The 19082-nt window shown below is 35.0% G+C and overlaps 1 protein-coding gene across 5 annotated transcripts in view; it reads left to right on the top strand.

The window, feature by feature from the left end:
• Suco (SUN domain containing ossification factor) overlaps positions 1-19082 on the top strand; it is an 81048-nt gene that overhangs the window by 3207 nt on the left and 58759 nt on the right. The window lies entirely within an intron of this gene.

The following is a 19082-nucleotide window of genomic DNA, read 5'->3' as shown; positions in this document are numbered from 1 at the left end:
TGTTATGATTATTGAAAAACTAGAGTGACCAGCTCATCTTGGTTTTTAGCACTTGGTTTTTAGCACTCATATCTCAAGAAGCCTCTGGTTGGTTTTCTATTGTTATGTAACAATTTACCACAAATTTAATGGCTTACAGTACACATGGTCTTACAGGTCTAAGGTCAGAAGTCCCAAATCAGTCTCTTTGATCTAAAATTAAGGTGTCAACATGACTGGTTCATTCTGGAGGATCAAAGGGGAGAAGCTATTTCTTTTGACTTTCTTAATTTCTGGAGGCTGTTTGGATTCTGTGTCTCTTTCCTCACATTACTTCAGTCTATTGCTTCAGTCTTCACATCTACTAATGACTGACTTTCCTGCTTTTTCCTCCCTCTTATATCACAGGGACTCTTGTGATTACATTGGGTCCAGCCAAACCATGCAGGATAATTTTCCTAACTCAAAATCCTTAATTTACTGAGATCTGCAAAAGTCTGTTTTACCATGTAAAGTACAATATTCAAGGATTGGAGATGCAGCGTTCTTTGAGGCAGGGGTGCTGTTATTCAGTCTATCATACTCACTCAAGTCCTGGACATACTGGAAAAATTGATCATCACTCTGAAGAGGAAAAAGACTTGATCCATGACTTAATTAGTGGATATTTTGATTGTGTTCCCTAATTAGTAGAACTTTGTGCATACACCTTTAATGTGTGCTTAATAATTTATGGAGTATATACATGTGCCAAAATGACATTAATATACATTATAAATTATACAAGTTAGATGTTTAAGAAAGATGAAAAAGATATTTTCTTTTAACAGTAACTTCTGCTTAAAGTAGTAATAATTGTTAGTGAGAGCTGTGTGATTGGCCATCTAGATTATTTTATATCATAGTGTAGGTGAGGAATAGTCTGTACTGACAAGCAGCCTTTTCACTTTCACAATTATTGGCTTGTGCTTTTGTTATTATCTTTGCTGCCTTCGCAGGAATTTTTGTTTTAAACTATTCCCATGTCATGAGGGTCAGTTTAGTTAAAACTAAATAATCCCTAAATCCACTTAACTGGGCACATATTAATTACAGTGAATCATAGTGTGCCAAAAGTAAACTACGACTTGTAGAACTTCCACTTTTTCCTTGGTTCTTAATGTGTGCCCAGCTGATCTTCAGACCAAGTATGAATCTTAACGTTAATCTTAGTAAAGCTTTATTTTTTTTTGTACTAAACAAATCTTTTCTTCCTGGACCCCCAAAGAATTATTTTAGAGAAGCTAATATTTACATTAATGGGAAGAGCTTGGCATTTAAGCAATTCTGATATATTTGACAAAGATAATATATTTTAACAAATATATTTTGATAAATATAATAGAGGTACCTAGAAAAGACTTTAGAATGCCAAAGGAAGAATTTGTATTCTAGCTATGAGTCTTTTACTAATTGTGTACTCTTGGACAGGTTATTTCTGTGCTTCTCAGTTCTCATTCACAAATTGTTTTTAGAATGGATAGTTCAAGATGAGAGAGTTGCGTTTCTGGCAGAGGGAACATTTTTGTCCATTTATCTAGAGTATAAAGATGTGGGGAGAGATGGAAAGGAAGGCTAGAGTGAGGTTTTTGAAGGGATTTGATTATTGGTCCAGTGGCCTGTGATTGTAACCTGACGTACAATGAGTAAGTAGACTTCAAGAAAGTGAGGTCAGACTGATCTTTTCATTGTATTACCATAGAGGGGTAGAATGGATTGGAAGGGACAGATTTTGGAGACAGGGGGCCCTAAGTGGTGGTCATACTAGGAGAGAGTTGATAGATGTCTAAGTTAAGGCGTGGACCTTTTTGACCTTAAAAGTATGTCAGTCCACTTTTCATTGAATGAAGGGGTTTATTTCCTCGTTTGTGATTGTATCTCTGTACTCCTTATTTTACTTTTTCTTTGATGATTTTGCAGGTTTTTTGTTTTGTGCTTTTCTCCCTTTCCTTTCCTTCTTTCTTTTTTGCAGTACTATGATTTGAACTTGGGGCTTCCCAGTTATTAGGCCAGATGCATTACTGCTTGAGCCAGTTTTTTTTTTAATGTTTTTATTCACTTATTCACATGTGCATAAGTTATTTGAGCTATTCTTCCACCCCTGCCCCCCACTCCCTCCCTCTCCGCCCCACCCCCCCTTGCTTCCAGGTAGAACCTGTTCTGCCCTTATCTCTAATTTTGTTGAAGACAAGACATAAGCAATAATGAGAAAGACAGAGTGTTTTTGCTAGTTGAGATAAGAATAGCTATACAGAGAGATTCCTAATACTGCTTCCATGTACAAATGTGTTACAACCCAAGTTGATTCATCTCTACCTGACCTTTTCACTAGTTCCTGATCCCCTTCCCATATTGACCTCTGTCACTTTAAGGTTTCTGTATTAGTTCTCTGTAGTGGGACATCAAATACTTTCATGTTTTGGGTTTCCTACCTATCCCCATACCTCCCGTATGTGTTGAGCCAGTTCTTCAGCTGTTTTTTGCTTGGTTATTTTGGAGACAAGGTCTTGTTTTTTGTGATCCTCTTATTTTATGCTTTGCTGATTGCCACTGGGATTATAGGTGTGTGCCACCAAGCCTAGCTTTTTTCCATTGAGATGGAGTCTTGCAGACTTTTTACCTGTGTTGGCCTCAAACCATAATTTCAGCCTCCCAAATAGCTAGGATTACAGGTGTAATCCACCAGACCTGGCTTGTTCTTTTCTTAATGTGCATAAGTGAGCAGAAAACTGTGAAACTAGAAATCTGTATATAAACTGGGGTTTTATTTGAGATGATAAATAAAAAGATTGAAAATTCCTATTCAGTCTTTCATCTAGAAAAATTTTTTGCTTGCTTTCTGCTTTTGTCTCTTTTTAGAGACTTTGAGCCTGTTCTCTGACTAACATAGTTATTCAAAATGAGTAATAAAAGCCTTCCTCTCTAAATCAGTTGATTTTTTTTTAATACTTTTTCGGAGGAATACTGTATGTGGAAGACCTTAGGAAAAAGTTTACCTTTGCTCTAGGATGTACATTCAGAGGAAGGCATCTGGTATTTGGAAGAGATGTTGGGTCATTACAGTACCAGGTCCTAATGACAAGTTTGACGAAGCCAGATTGTCTGAATAAGAAAAGATTTGTGAAAAAAGGTATAACATCTTTGTATAAAATTTGCATACTTGTATCCAAAAATGCAGCAAATAATGCTTTATAATGGTCTTTGAATTATTTTTAAAAGAATTGAATGTGGTTCATAGTGACCCTGTATTAAACATTTGAAGATGTATCAGAATGAACAGGTAAAGGGCTGCAGACAATGAAAAAGAACAAAAGATATCAGCACTTAACTTACCTTTGAGCTTTGTTTCTTTCATTTCTTGATAATGACTTGTAAGTTATTCTTTCACTTTTCTCAATCTCAGTGGAGAAATGAGTCCATGTATATATATATATATATATATATATATATATATATATATATATAGCTAGTATTCCCATGCTTGCAATGAAAAGAAGAGAGAAATTTACAAAAAAATTTGAAGTGCTCTATTTTCTCAAGTCATTTTCAGGTAGAAACATAATACATATGCTATACTCTTGTTTAGTAGTTTATATATAACTGGAAAGAAATAAAATTCTCGACTTGAAACTTAATTATTTACATATTTTGCTACCTGTTTTTACTGGTTTTGTTACCTGTTCTGCTTTGCAAGATTACATTTTAAAGTAATTTCAAAAAAGAAGATCCCATGTGTCTCAAGGGAATGGGAACTTGATTTTGAGTATTTGTAGTATAAGAAAGTATAAGAAATCTCTTGGGATATATTTGTTTGATAAATGCAGATGGGTTTTCAAAGATGGTTTGGTTTTTTTTTTTTGAGGAGTTCTTCCCATCTCCCTCCTTCCTTCCTTCTCTTCCTCCTTCTCTTCTTTTTGTGGTACTGGGGATTGAACCCAGGGCCTTCACATACTAGTCAACTCTGCCTCTGGTCTACAACCCCTGGCCCAGGACATTATTTTTATAATGAATTGCTAGGTAAAATTATTTCATATTTTATGTAAAAGTGACACCTAGCTTTATTGGAAAATGTTTTACAGCATTAATGTGGTTCCTAGGTACTAAGCTAATTATGTATTATATACTATGTATAATCTATTGGGAGAAGATAAACTGCTTAGAATAATTCATAGTAAGTGCTATTATATAAGGTTTTATTCATTTATTCTTGTTACTTTAGTAGTTTGTTGAGTAGAAATAGGATGACATAAGTGTTAGAGTTTAGAAACAAGAGTTCATAAATTTATTTAAAGCATTATTTGGTTGTCCACAATGTATTTGGTTATGAGGGATGCAGAAGAAATATGAAACTTGAGCATTGTATTCAAGCAGATTGTCTCAATGCAGATAGCTGTACTAGAGTAGTGGGAAGGGCACAAAACTAAGTAAGAATTTGGTTATGGTCCTTTCTTTGTCCTAGTAGCGAACATTTATTGAGTTATTATTTATAGCCTAAATGCTTTGTATGCATTCACTCATTTTATTCTCAGTACAGTGTTTTTCAGCTAGCCCCCCTTTTGAAATAGGCACCTTCATTTAAAGATAAAGAAAAGGAGGCACATGGAAGCTAACCAACTTGTCCAAGTTCTCACAGCTAGTCAGGGAGAGAATCAGAATCTAATTCCTCTTGAGTTGTGAGCCTGTGCTTGCTTCTTCACCACTACACTATACTGTCTAGATGGTCTTGAGCTAGTTTCTTTACCTTTTCTCTTAGTGTCAGTTTTCCCATCTGAAAATGGGGGTGTCTGGATTGGCATAGGTAGGAAGAGACATTAGAATTAATTCATGAAGCTCTTAAATACACATTCCTAGGATTCTCACTTTGGAGATTGTCTCAGTAAGTTTGTAGGGTTTTGGGCTTTTTTTTTTTTTTTTTGATGTTGCTTTTGTTCTTGTTTGTATTCAAGTTAGTATTACTGGATTGAATAAGCTCATATTTTAAATATGTCTAACATTTTAATGAGATCTGATTTGAATACTAGTGAATAACTTTTTAAAAAAAGACTGAATAGCATACTGGGTACTTAAAGAGAGGAAAAATTAGGGCTAGAGATGCTGGGAAAGCTTTGATTTGGGTTTAAGGAAAATTGCATATGTGGTTCATGAACTCTCTGTGGCAGTAGGTGCTTCATGGGCTGAAATAAGATGTACTGATACTGCTAACATGAATAATGACAAGATGACAGTTGTCAAGAGAAGAGAGAGGTCTCAGTAAAAGAGATGATGTACTAGATATGGGTAAGAATGGTAGTCAGCAACAAGCCTGAGGAAAAAGTAAGAGGCACATGATTATGATGGATTTTAAAAGTGAAGCCAATGAGCTAGATGACAAAGATACAGCAAGAGAAGTGGTGTTTTGAGAATGTTACTTTACCATCACTGTGTTAGGTATATTTCAGGGGAGAGAGACTTACAGGGATGAATACTAGAAGCAGTTGAACTAACTGAGATTTGTCATAATAAGGACTTGGCCATAGAAATAAAGAAAAGCGCTCATTGAACAGAGAATTTACAGAAGTAAATGATCTGGTTTGGTGAAAGATTGGAAAATTGGCAATGTAGTACAGTAGACACAACATTGGGCTAGAACTCAAAAGAACTGTTTTAGTTTGCCTCCAAACAGCTCTTGTTCAGTACCCCTTTTCTGTTGTCCATCTCAATGTCAAGAGATTTATTGAGGCTTATATGTGCTGCATCTGTAGGATTCTGGTAGATAAGACAAAGTAGCAACTTCCTTGTCATTCTGTAATTGAGAGCATAAATTTTAGGGTCTAAAATTATGAATTTTTAGAATAAGTTCGAAGAGAGAAGAAGTATGTGTGTGTGTGTGTATGTGTATAAACACAGAGGAGTGCTCAACAAGAAGGGTAGCATTCAAAAAGAAACGGAAGAGTTGGCAAAGGATTTGTAAGGGTATGGACCTTCTGGTTGGAGGTGAATAGAATATCCTAATAGAGGCATTGTGTAGGCACTTAAAAGTGCAGATAAGGTTTGGTTGGAATTGTCTTCATAAAAGGAGTCATTTTTGACTTTTGAAACAGAACATTGATCTTCTGCAGATAATTTGAATAAAGAAAGGTGCCAAGTGAAATAAAGAAAGCCTTGAAAGGAAGGAGGAAACTGGAAACAAAAATAGGAAATGGTTTAAAGTCATTTGAATGGTTAATAATACAAAATGTTTTAGATAAAGCTAAAATGAAGAGCTTGAAAACTGAGAAAAGACATTGTTTTCAAAAGGGGGAAGTGATTGATTAACTTTTGAGAATGGAAATACGAAACATTTGGACAGCTGGTAACTGAATTTCTTACACATTTGTTTGGCAGCCAGAAGAGATAAAAGAACATGTAAATTGAAAAAAATTAATGGCTTGAGTAGCCTTATAATTTCATGCTTCACCCTATTCTACAAGTACCACTAGGTTTGTCTTGCTAGCACATAATAACCTTTTGCCATTCCTTTGATAAATTTCTTTCAAAGACTTCCTTTTGCCTGAAGGACAAAAAGTTACAGGCTTGACCTCTATGTTTATAGTTTTATTTTCCATTGTTAGTAGCTTTACTTTCGACATACAGACTTTCTGGTTTAGCATAAGTAGCCTGTTAGCCTAGTACTAATTTACTTGGGGATTGTCTTTGTAGTTTTGAACTGAAAAATTAATGTAGCAAAAGTATTGTGACTTGAATTTTATAGGATAAATACACCTTACACAATTTCTTAAAATACACTATTTCAAGTAAATTTAGTGTATGATTGTTCCAGCATCTTTGAGGACAAATTGTATTGGCCAGATTTTAAAGATATAAAAACAGAGCACATGCTATACACAGTAAGTGCTTTCTCATGTTGGATCATTGAAATTATTATTTAGTGATCTTTCTTGTAATAGAATTTAGAATGTGCAATATTTCAGCTAAGAAGGTCTAAAACCAGTCCTAAATCAAAATGCAGGTGAAAGATCATAATTCTAGCTGGGTGCCAGGGGCTTATGCTTATAATCCTAGCTACTTAGGAGGCGGAGATTGGGGGGATCACAGTTCGAGGCCAGTCTGAGCAAATAGCTTTTGAGACTCTATCTCCAAAGTAACCAGAGCAAAATGGACTGGAGGGATGGTACAAGTGGTAGATTGTCATCTTTGTAAGTGTGCTGCCCTGAATTCAAACCCTAGTCCCATAAAGAAAAAAGACCCTAACACAAAGGGTAAAGGAGTGTGAGTATGGTGGGTGAGTGCACTTTGTATGCACTTGTGAAAACAGAACAGTGAAACCTGTTGAATTGTTCTAAGGTAGAGGGGGAAGAATGCTGGAGAGTGATGGAGGGTGAATCTAATTAAGATGTACTGTAAGCCCATATGTAAATGTAACAGTGATTCTCCCATGCAACTAATATATGCTAATAAAATTTTTAAAAATACCATAACTACTAAATTCAAAGGTTTGATTAGAAACAAGCATTAGAACATAGAGCTTTCTTCAGCTTAGCTCTGTACTTCCATGTGATTTAACTCTGGACTGCTGAGGAAGCCACATAGACTAAAAGCTGAAAGGAGTTAGCTGCATATTGTGCTCTTACTAGCAGATAGACCAAACAGAAGAGTCCCAACTGATCCTAGGTTAAGGAATATCTTCCATTAGCAAAATAATATGACTGAAAGAAAATAGGGTGCCTATTAAGCAAAGGCGCTGGAGGCCCAATGATCATTTGGTCTCATGTTACTACCTGTGTTTGACCAAACTGACTTCCATGTTATACACCAATTTCTTACAAGCCTATCAATACCTCATAGAATTTCTGTATTTTTTTTCAATTTTTCGGCATTAATTTTTTTTTTAATGTCATTTTTCACTGTTTCTTTAACCAGATGGCTGGCACTGCATTTCTGTACCAAGAATAAGATCTGAGCATAGGTTTAAATTTTTTTTTTGGCGGTACTAGCATTTGGACTCAAGCCTCACATTTTCTAGGCAAGTACTGTACCAGTTGAGCCACCCTTGAGCTTAGGCTTAAGAAGAAATTCCTTATTGCCCACTTTGGTTCTTTTACCATGAAGTTTTCTCTATTACTGAACTCTCACTTTCCAAAAACTGTTTCAATCCATAGAGTAAGAGCTCAATATACTACTATGCTGGGATCAGGACAATACGTTCTTTGCCCTGGTCTTAGTCTTACTTGAGAAACAAAAATAAATAGTTAACTGCAGTTAAGAGCATATAGTAGTGTTCAGAGAGAGATAGCTAAGGTCTATGAGAATTTAGAGAGCAGTCCACCAACCTCTAACCTGTGGAAATCATAGAAGTCTTATTCTGCCCCTTGAGAGAAGAAGAATAACAATTTAGTCAGGTTTTGGATGAGGGGGAGTGGGAACAGGGGCAGAACATTCTTGGAAGAGGACTTAGCATGAGCCAGAAATGTGGTAGTATAAGACTACATGGTCTGTGTTCAAAGGAACAGCCATAGGTAGATCTGTATTACTGAAGCATAGAGTGAGGAACAGGGAATGGCTGGAAATACAAAGCTGAAGACTTAGTAGCAGAACTTTAGTGATTTTGAAGTATGGGGAGATAAGCTTGTGTTTTGTCATTGTAGATGATGGAGTCTATAAAGATCATAAATGGGAATGACCATCTGAAAATTTGGTATTAAGATTTTTTTGGCAGTGATGAGAAAAATCAATTTGCAGAAATACCAAGATTTAGGGAGATCTGTTAGGAGAATGCTTATAGGCAAAAGGTAAGGGTTTGTGCTAAGGCAGTGATAATGGGTTTCAGAAATGGGTTAAAAGAATTTTAAGTAAAATAAACTGGAGCTAATGAAGGGAGGGTGAAGGAAAAGGAATAGTTATAGATGTTTTTCAGGTTTCTAATTTGAGGACCGAGTGTATAGCAGTACCACATGGTGAAAGATAGGAGTAAGGGATTTGGAAAAAGAAGATAACATGTTCAGTTTTAGTTTATTTGGATTTAGTTTCTGAGGTGTTTTGAAACATAAAGGGAGAGAAATCCAATCTTTCCATGAGGTCCATTCATTCAGAACATTAGCATACAGTCTCATTAAAGAGTTTGAAGGAATGTATCAGTCTTTGGTTGCCATCAGCTTAAAACTATGAGGATAGGTAAAGTTTTTCATCTAGATTATAAAGGAAAGACTCAGCAAAGAACCCTAGGAGCATCAGAACTTAAATAGTGAACAGAGGAAGCATAACTAAGGAGACTCAGAAGAGAACCAGAGAGATAAGAAGTATATAATTTGACAAACCAAAGAAAGAAGGACTTTGAAGTGGAAGCCATAGGCAGAGAGAAATCACAAAAGGTACATTTTGCTATACCAGTTCTAGTGGTATAATGAGTGCAGAAACTAGATTCAGCAGGTTGAGCACTGAGAGAAAGTGAAGAAGTTAAGATAGAAAGTACTATGAGTTGATAAAAAGTAATATTTGAGTGTGTATTCTGTACCAGGCTGAGGCATAGCACATGCATTTATTTCATTTCCTCACAGCAACTCCATTTTATAGTGTACATATTGAAGCATGTAGGTAGGTTTATAACTTGTTCAAGATCATATAAGGGTTGATTACAGGCTAGGATTATAGGTGAGAGCCACTGGCATGAGTGGATCAGTGTTATTTCCTCAGTTTTCTTTCCATTTATTTGTTGAAAAATAATTAAACATGAAATGTGTCAATATATATGTAGAAAGATGAGAGGTTTAGAGTGCAATCACAAATTGACTTTGGGTAAATTACTACTTTATTTCTGAGATTATTTCTTTCTTTGTGAAAGTAGCTCATACCACATTCTGCCTGTATTAACCTTTTATGGTGCTCTGCTTTTCCTTACTATTGCTTTGTCTTCTATCTCCAGTCTCACTTCTCTACCCTCATCTTAGGCATTTACCCTGGAGCATATTTGGTGAGTGTTTTTCCAGTCAGCCTTCCATGTATTTATTGAGATGTGTGTTTTCTTTCAAAATAGTATTGGTTGTATGTTCTGACATTTGCACACATTTATAGTAGTCCTCACTTACCTCTGAGGGATAAGTTCCAAGACCCCCAATGGATGCCTGAAACTTGGATAGTATTGAACACTGTATAACTTAATATCTTTTCCATCTTAACTAAGCAGTTAACCTCACATCATGGCTATAATGTTTGCAGTTTGTGGTAGAGCAGCAAAACTTACACAGATTTCCTTTTTCCTTCACAAAATTCATTCTTAATCTAGATCTTAACAACCTCAGCATATAATTTCTTTTCTTCCTTGAGAACTTTTACCTCTTCAAGAAGCACTTTTATGTGGTCTTCTTGGCATATCTGAATTTCTAGCACCACTACTCTTGCACTTTGGGTCCATTATTAGGTAAATAAGAGTTAACTTGAATACAAACCCTGAGATACTGCCACTGTGGATCTCTTAACCCAGTGGGCTTCTAATGGTAGAGTATATTGTTGGGGATACACTAGACAAAGGAATGGTTCACATTGATTCAGGATGGAGAAGAAACCGTACATGATTTCATCGTGCCACTCAGAAGGGTGTGTTATTTAAAATGTATGAAATGCTTATTTCTGGGATTTTTCCATTTAATATTTTCAAACCATGGTTAACCTGGGGTAACTGAAACTATTGAAAGCAAAACTGCACAAAAGAGGGACTACCGTCAGCTCTTAATCTCATTCTTTTTCCTACTTAACACTTTTCTTTAGCTACTGGAGAAATTTGTATGATTATCAGTGAATTCTAAGCAGTGAATGAAGTGTTAGATGCTTTTAGTCCAGCAGGACTTTATTTAGCACCCGTGTAGACTGCCTCTAAAGAGAGACTTTGTGCCCATGTGCAGTTGAAATTATTCTGTCCAGTTGTCTGTCTTGCCATTCCAGTATGATAGTTTAATTAGAGTGGTTTTATAATCTTTAATTATCTGGCAATGTGAATCACATGTCTTCACTTTTGTTGTTGTTGTTTTTAGCTTTGTTATTCTTGGACCACTTTTTTTTCCATATAGCTTTTAGACTGAGAGGGTCCAACAGATATTTTGATAGGGGTTAATTTATAGTGATGAATTACTTTGGGGAGAATTGGGATCTTTACATTTTGTCACCATCATTCTCCCATAGACATACTATATCTTCACTTATTTTATATTTGAAAATTGCTGAAGACAATATTGACTTTTTGTTTCCTACATTTTTGAATCAAAATAATTTACATGCAGTGAAATGCACAGGTCTTAATTGTATAATTGGATCAGATTTGAAGATGCATACATCTGTATAACCCACACCCCATCAAGATACAGAACAGGGCAACCCTGTCTTGGGACCCCTCCCAGCTCTGGGGGCTCTACTCTTTGCTATTTTTCTATCTCAAACTGTTTTGCTTTACTCACAAAAAAAAAAAAAAAAAGGAGGGAGGGAGGGATGGAAAAAGGAAGGAGAAAAAAGATACAGGACATTTCCATCACCTAAGAAAGTTTCTTCATGTTCCTTTTCTAGCAAATCCTCTGAAAACAACCAGTGATCTATCACCATAAATTAGTTACACTAATTCTGTAGCTTCACCTAAATGTAATTGCATAGTACATTCTTACGCATTTGACTTTTTTTACTCAGTGTAATATTTCTGAGATTTGTTTGTGTTGTTACTTTGTCATTAATTAGTTTCTTTTTATTGCTGGGCATAGGCACATTAGTGGTACACTGTGTGAATATACTACAGTTTGTTTATTGTGTTGATGGTTGTCTGGGCTGCTTCCAGTTTTTGGCTATTAGGAATAAAAAGCTAATGGGAACCTTCATTTATAAGGCTTTTTGTGGACATACTTTTCATTTCTCTTGAAAAATGACCTGAAAGTGGAATTGCAACCGCTGAAGTTTGTATCATGCTCATGGATATAATGCCCTGAGAAAGACACAGCAGCACTTAGGAAGGGTTTTGGCCAGGAACACACAACCTAAATCTGCTCATAATGAGCCAATCAGATAGTCCTCACATTAGGACCATACTATAAAAAGAAAAAGGGCCCAGTGCAGTGGCTTGCATCTGTAATCCCAGCTACTTGAGACGGGGGAGATCAGAAGAATCATGGTTCAAGGCCAGCCAAGACAAAAAATTCACCAGACCCCAATCTCAACAAACATGCCAGGTGTGGTGGTGTATGTCTGTAATCCCAGCCATGTGGAGGCATATGAAGAAGGATCTCAGAACCCAGTCGCAGGCAAAAATTGTAGATCCTATTTAAAAAGCAATTAGAGCATAAAGGGCTGGGGGTGTGGCATGTGAGAGCCTGACTTTAAAAGCCAGGTCTTTCTTTCCATTTTAATATATCCTTACTTTTTTTTTTTTTGTACTATACATCTTTTGTCGTTTTGAGTTGAAAGATTAGCTCATTTTCAGTGTCATCTACTAATGAACTCAAAAGCGTGATTTTCCTACTCTTGTCTTAATCTGCATCCCACCAATTTGCCCCGTAGTCTTTCTGCTGTAGTATTTCATAATGTTCTTTATTGTTTTCCTCTATCAGGAGGATTATCTTGGTACATATTTTTCCTAATGTGTTGTTAGTCACCTTCTTGTTATTTCAAATTTTGTTGCAGTGTGGTTGAAGAGCATAGTCTGTTTGATTTTGAGTCTCTTGAGGCTTTCATTTGTGCTCAGTATTTGGAAATATTTCATGTGCACTTGAGAAGAAAGTTTAATTTATATTTCTATAAATGTCTGTGTATTTGACTAAGCTTGTTTCTTACATATTATAACATAACTCTCCTGTTTCCAAGTAGGTTTTGTCCATTTAATGTTATTTTGTGAGAGTTAATTTAAAATAGGAAAACATTAGTTTTGATTGTCATGTTTCCACATATAACTTTGTCAGTGGTTGTAATGTCTGTTTTGTATGTGTTTTTTATGTGGTGCTGGGGATGGCGCCTGGGACTCAGAGCTTGCTGGTCAACCACTTTACCACTGAACTACACCCCTAAGCGCCTTTGTTTCCTTTCAGTCTCTCAGTCACAGTGTTTTTCATCTTTAAATTGATCTTTTGTTCTTAATTAAAATTGCTACTTTGTTTTTTCATGTTTCCTAGATATATATTTATTCAAATATTTAATGATTTGAAAATTATGGTTAACATTTCATGCAGGGCCCGATAATATGTATATCTAACATAATATTTGGTACTTACTTCATAGTGTTAAGTGCTTGCAAAACTTCTTTACAAGTCAGAGGAAAACAACATTACCTCACTTGCAAGTTCAACAGATTCCAGCTTACTTTTGTCCTCTTCCCTGCAATTTTTAGGCTTAACTCATTCGCATATTGGCATGTTCTTTATTGCACATTAATGTACCTTTCTGAAATTTATTACTATAGTATTTTGTCAGATTTCTTTGATAGTTGCTAAAGTTAACAGGTTAGTTTCTGTGTGCTAGGCAACTATAAAAAGCTCTCTCTCATAAGCCATCGAATGTCATTTTAAAAAGGTGTTTCCTCAATCACTGTCACATTTTATTACTAAAATAAATGAATACATATGTAGTCTCTTAATATAGAATAAGCATATTGCTGTATATGGAGGGGACAAAAAGATGAATATTTTAAAAAATAAAATAAATAAAAATAAAATAAAAAACTGAACTTGAGCTTTTAACCATTCCTAATAACATTTCAATTGCTGTAAAGCTCTAGATAGTTTATGATCTGTGCAGCTGCTTTTTTGTCCATTTTAAAGAATTCCAGTCTGGCAGCTATCCCCAAGTTGAATTTTACGGTAATGTATCTGGAAAGGAAGTAGTACAACATTGAATATTTTTCTTTTTTAAAAATTGACAGAATTCCAGAATGGTTTTTTAATGAGAATTTTAAAACATCTGGAAGTACAGTGAAGAATATAATAACCCCTGTATACTTTTTACCTTATTTCAACAATTACCAACCTTTTGTCAAACTTGTTTTCTCTTCCCTTTTAAAATTAGCTTTACTGGGGGAATAGTGGGGATACAATAAACTGCACATCCTTAACTGTAAAAGTTGATAGTTTTTGAGGTATATGCAAATCCCTGAAGCCATCAACACAATCAAAGTGATTTTTACCCTAAGAAAATTCCTCATGCCCCTTACCCTTTCCTCCTGTCCACCCTCCTCTAAGCAGCCACAGATACACATTCTGTAGCTGTAACGTAGTTTTCATTTTCCAATAGTATTATGCAAATAGAATCATAAACTACTGGGGGTTTTGTGTTCTTTTGGTCTGGTTCCTTTTACTCAGTCTTGTTATTTTGAGATTTACCCATTATTTTGTGCATCAACATTCATTCCTTTTTACTTCTGAATAGTAGTCCACTGCATGAGTATACCACAAATTGTTTATCTAGGTATCTGCTGATGAATATTTGAGTTTTCCAGTTTTTGACTATTAAGGTGAACTTTCATGCTGTCTTTTTTTTGAGTACGTGAGAGTATTCATCCAGAATGACTGGATGATAAGGTATGTATGTGTTTCACTTTTTCGTTTCCTTTTTTATTTTTTTTACAGTGCTGAGGAATGAATCAAGGACCATGCATGCTCAGCAAGCACTGTATCACTGAGCTACATCCCCAGTCCAAAGTTGCATTTTTCAGGAACTGTCAAATTTGTTTTCCAGTGCAGTTGTACAACTTTATGTTCCCATCAGCAATATAAAAGTCCTTCCACATCTCTGGCTGCACCTGACCTGGTCGTTCTTTTTAATTTTATCAGAAGGTGTGGTTCTCACTCTAGCTTTGATTTGTATTTCCCTTGTTACTGATGATGTGGTACACCTTCTGTGTCTGTATTTGGCATATTTGTTTTCTTTGGTGACATGTCTGAAAATCTCTTACTCATTTTTCTTTTTTATTAATGAGTTTTGTTTTCTTGCTTATTGGGTTTTGAGAGTTTTTTTATTTTGAATACAAACCTTTTATCAGATACACGCTTTGTCAGTATTTTCTCTTGGTCAGTGGTTCATCATTTCATGTACTAAACAGTGTATTTTGTAGATCATAAGTTTTTAATTTTGATGAAGTCCAATTTATCAATTTTTTCTTTCATGGATTGTGTTTATTTTTTAAATGAACTTTTATTTTAGATGTATAGACAATTTGCAAAGGTAGTACAGAGAGCTGCTATATTCTCTTCACTCTGCTTCCTCCAGATGTTAATATCTCACATAACCATGGTACGTTTGACAAAACCAGGAAATTAACATTGGTTTAAAACATGGGGTCATACTTTTGTGTTGAATACATGAAAATTGCCTAGCAATTTTGGGGGTGATGTTGGAATACTTTTAAACTGAGTAAATCTATAGTGTCACTTGTAAAAAATCGATAAAGGTGAATACATTTTGAAGCCAGTTCTATGTATGGGGTACCATCCTAGCTCCCTATTTGTTTTAAATTTCTCAGTATGATTCTGTTCATGTCAAGGCCAAACTCAACATTATACAATGTAATCAAGTAAATTGATCTAAAAATCATGTACAAATAAGAAATCCCCAAAATGGGATTTAAAATTAACTACTTTTTCAGTGTCGTAGAAGTTATGGAAAGATATAATCTGAGTGTCAAAGACATTTTGCAGCAGTTTTATATGGGTTCGAGAATGATCACTTAAGAGATAGTTTTGAAGTACATTCAGACAATGGGATATTATTTGGTGCTGAACAACAGAGAGCTATGAATTCATGAGAAGACATGGAGGAAATGTAAACACATATTATTACTAAGAGAAAGAAAACAATCTGAGAAAATTGCATATTATATGATTCCACCTGTATGGCATTTTGGAAAAGGCAAAATTATGTAGAAAGTAAAAGGTAGTAGTTGACAGGGGTCAGATGAAAGGGACCAATGAATAAGTAGAGCACAGTGGACTTTGAGGGCAGGGAAACCACTATGTATGATACTGTGATGGTTGATACATGTCTGAATCCATAAACTATACAAAGGCCAACCCCCAGGTAAAACTATGAGCTCTAAGTGACAGTGATGTATCAATGTAGGTGCAACACTTATTTTCCAGATTTTTTTTCACTTTTGAGTTTGTGTGTATCTTATGGGGGTGCAGAAGGGAATGATACTGGTGGTGGTAGGGATGGGAGAGGTAAAAGAATGGCTGAACTTCTTTTCACTATATGCTACACAGTGACACCCCACAGAGAACTCTTAGTCATTTAACAAATATTAAGAACCTTATATTAGCAAATTTTTATTTTTTTAGGGAGAGGTTACAGTGGTTAGGAATATGGAATTGGTTCTCAGGGAGTTTAACTTTTTAAGAATAAGAGAGGATATAGATGTATGTGCACAATCAACTTAATAGTAACGGGGGCTGAGGGTGTGACTCAAGTGGTTTGCCTAGCAAGCCCTGGGTTCAGTCATCAGCATGGTGAGGGTGGCGGGGGCTGAGTGGTAAATAACCTAGGAGTTGTCACTTCCTTTGAGCTGAGTTTCACAAATTGCTGTTTAACTTAATGTAATTTCTGGTTCTTACTGGACTAGAGAGAAACTCATTTCATTAGACTTGAGATTTTCATGCTGTAATTTTAGGAATTTGCTTAAATGGTGTGGAATCTGGTCCATAGTGTCATCAAGTCACTGTAGTGTGGTCTCCTGGCTGTTAATCAAAAGGTACATAACTAGTTCACCTGTGTGGGCTTGTTGACAGTAAGGGCCCCATTCATTCGTTCTTGTTTAACAAAGTTGGAATGGGTTTGAGATACTCCCATTTTACTTTGATGGCTTAATTTTTTGCTCTTATTTTGTGATAGTTTTTTTACTCTTACTTTTGTCTATGTTAAGTTTTTTCGTAAGTGGAATGTTAAGCCTGATATTATCACAGATCGATTTCTCTGATTCTGTGCATGTGCATGTCTTCCCTAACTCACATGGGAAGAGCTTGAGGGCAGAGTCTCATGTATCTTTGAATCTTCTAAGGAGGTCGTATTTTTTTCTGCACACTAAAAACCTGCTTTAATTAGCTTCTATCCTGTACTAGGTAGGAAAGATAGATTTATATGTATCATGATTTTTTTTTTCAGGATAAAATACTTTAGTACTTCAGTAACTTTTTTAGGTAGGGAGAACTCTTGAATACCTTGAGTAGTGGCAGTAATTAAATGGTTGTTTCTCCAAAACTGCAGATAGTTTTGAACCGTAAATATATTGTGCTTTTTTTTTTTTTTGGTATGTATACCTACCTGTGATAAATTTAACTTATACATTAGGCACAGTAAGAGATTAACAGAGTTACTAATAGTAAGTAGAACAGTTATGAAAATTTACTGTAATAAAAATTATATGAATGACTGTCTTATGGCACTTAACCTTTTTGTTTCAAGGAGCACTTTACTGCTTCCCTTTGGCATACCTGAATTGCCAATGTCACTACTCTTGAGGCCATTATTGAATAAGATAAAGGCTAGAACACAGCACTATGATACTGCCACAGTGGATCTGATAATCCTCTGGCTACTAATTGACTATACGGGCAGGTAGTGTATACAGTGTGGATGTGGTAGACAAAGACATGATTCGTGTCCCACTAGGACTGCTTCAGGTTTTTATCTTGCTACTCAGAATACTGTGAAGTTTAAAACTTGGAAATTATTTCTAGAATTTTCCATTTAATATTTTTGACCTGTGGTTGAATGTAACTGAAACTGTGGAAAGCAAAAGCACAGGCAAGGGATGACATGACAATTGTGTATTAAGATCATATTACATGTGTAAATTTTGTATCCTGTTAATATTGTAGAAAAAAATCTAGTAAAATTAAACACTTTACTTTTTTTACATTTTTTTCCTAAAGTTTTCTTATTCAGAATGCAAAAGACATAGCTTATCAGTAAAAGTAATCTTCCTGTTACCTTTGCCACACACTTTTCTTTCTGGAAAGAAATTTATGCATGAATTAAATGTATGCACTGTAGCATCCCACTGTATTGTTATGTACTTTCCCCTTCATTTTCTTTTAGTTTTAGTAAACTCATAGTTTAAAAAGCCATATAGCTCTAGAAGGTGCCCACCCCCAAGAAACTATTCCTTTCTCTGTTTTTCCTCAGTTTTTCTTATCAAGGAAGCTACTTTCCATCTCTTAAGTGATTAATTTGGTATTAACCTCTTTGTCTGTAAAATAATTGCTTTAATATCAATTTTAACTGTTCTACTGCGGGTGATTAGATTCTTTTAGCTACATGCTGCAAATACATTTACTTCTGTCATAATTTGGTTTAGGTCAGTATTCGTTATGAATATATTTATATATATAAAATATATTTCCCTCTATTCCTTGTTTGCAACTATTCTCATGGAATTTCTCTTTGTAGACACATTGAGGATTCCTTTTACCTCTCTCAGCGCCTCCCTATATTGTTGTAACTATTGTAGTCTCAGTTAGGTATATTCCCTTCATATCAGAATCTTTACTACTTTTGGCTTTTTATATAAAATGTCTCCATTTTTACATCTCAATATTTAGTTTCTCAATCTTCCTTATATATTGTTATTTTTGTGTGAAATTGACATTTTTAAGTAAAACTATTGTCAGATTTTAGAAATTTCAAATAGTTCTTTTTAATGTAAGGCTTATTGTAAAGTTTAGATATTGATGTTTTCTATTATAAATATAGACCTAATAACCTTTTATAACTGGTGATGATGGTTTGAGTATAGAAAGTCTGTGGATTTGTCTCTTGATTTTATACTTAGAGTATAATTTTTTTACACCTAGAACTTTTAATAAATAACTCTTGAATTTTCCACTTACATAAACTCATCTGCAGAACACAGGTAAATTTGTATTTGCAACTCATTAATTTTATTGTGTACTTTTCCAATTCCTTTTTGTTAGGGCATTATGAGTTTATTCCTTTGATTAAACCTAAAGCCACTGTATCAAGCCATGTGCATGATAAATTAGCACAGGACAAAGAACAAATAGAAATAACTTCTATTCCTTCTATATAGTAGTGCTTTGTTGGGTATAGACAGAAAACATTAGGCAGAAGCATAC

This window comes from Castor canadensis, chromosome 11, assembly GCF_047511655.1.
Source record: "Castor canadensis chromosome 11, mCasCan1.hap1v2, whole genome shotgun sequence".
Classification (NCBI taxonomy): domain Eukaryota; kingdom Metazoa; phylum Chordata; class Mammalia; order Rodentia; family Castoridae; genus Castor; species Castor canadensis.
Note: the sequence above shows the minus strand (reverse complement) of the source record. Positions and strands in the feature narration are given on the sequence as shown.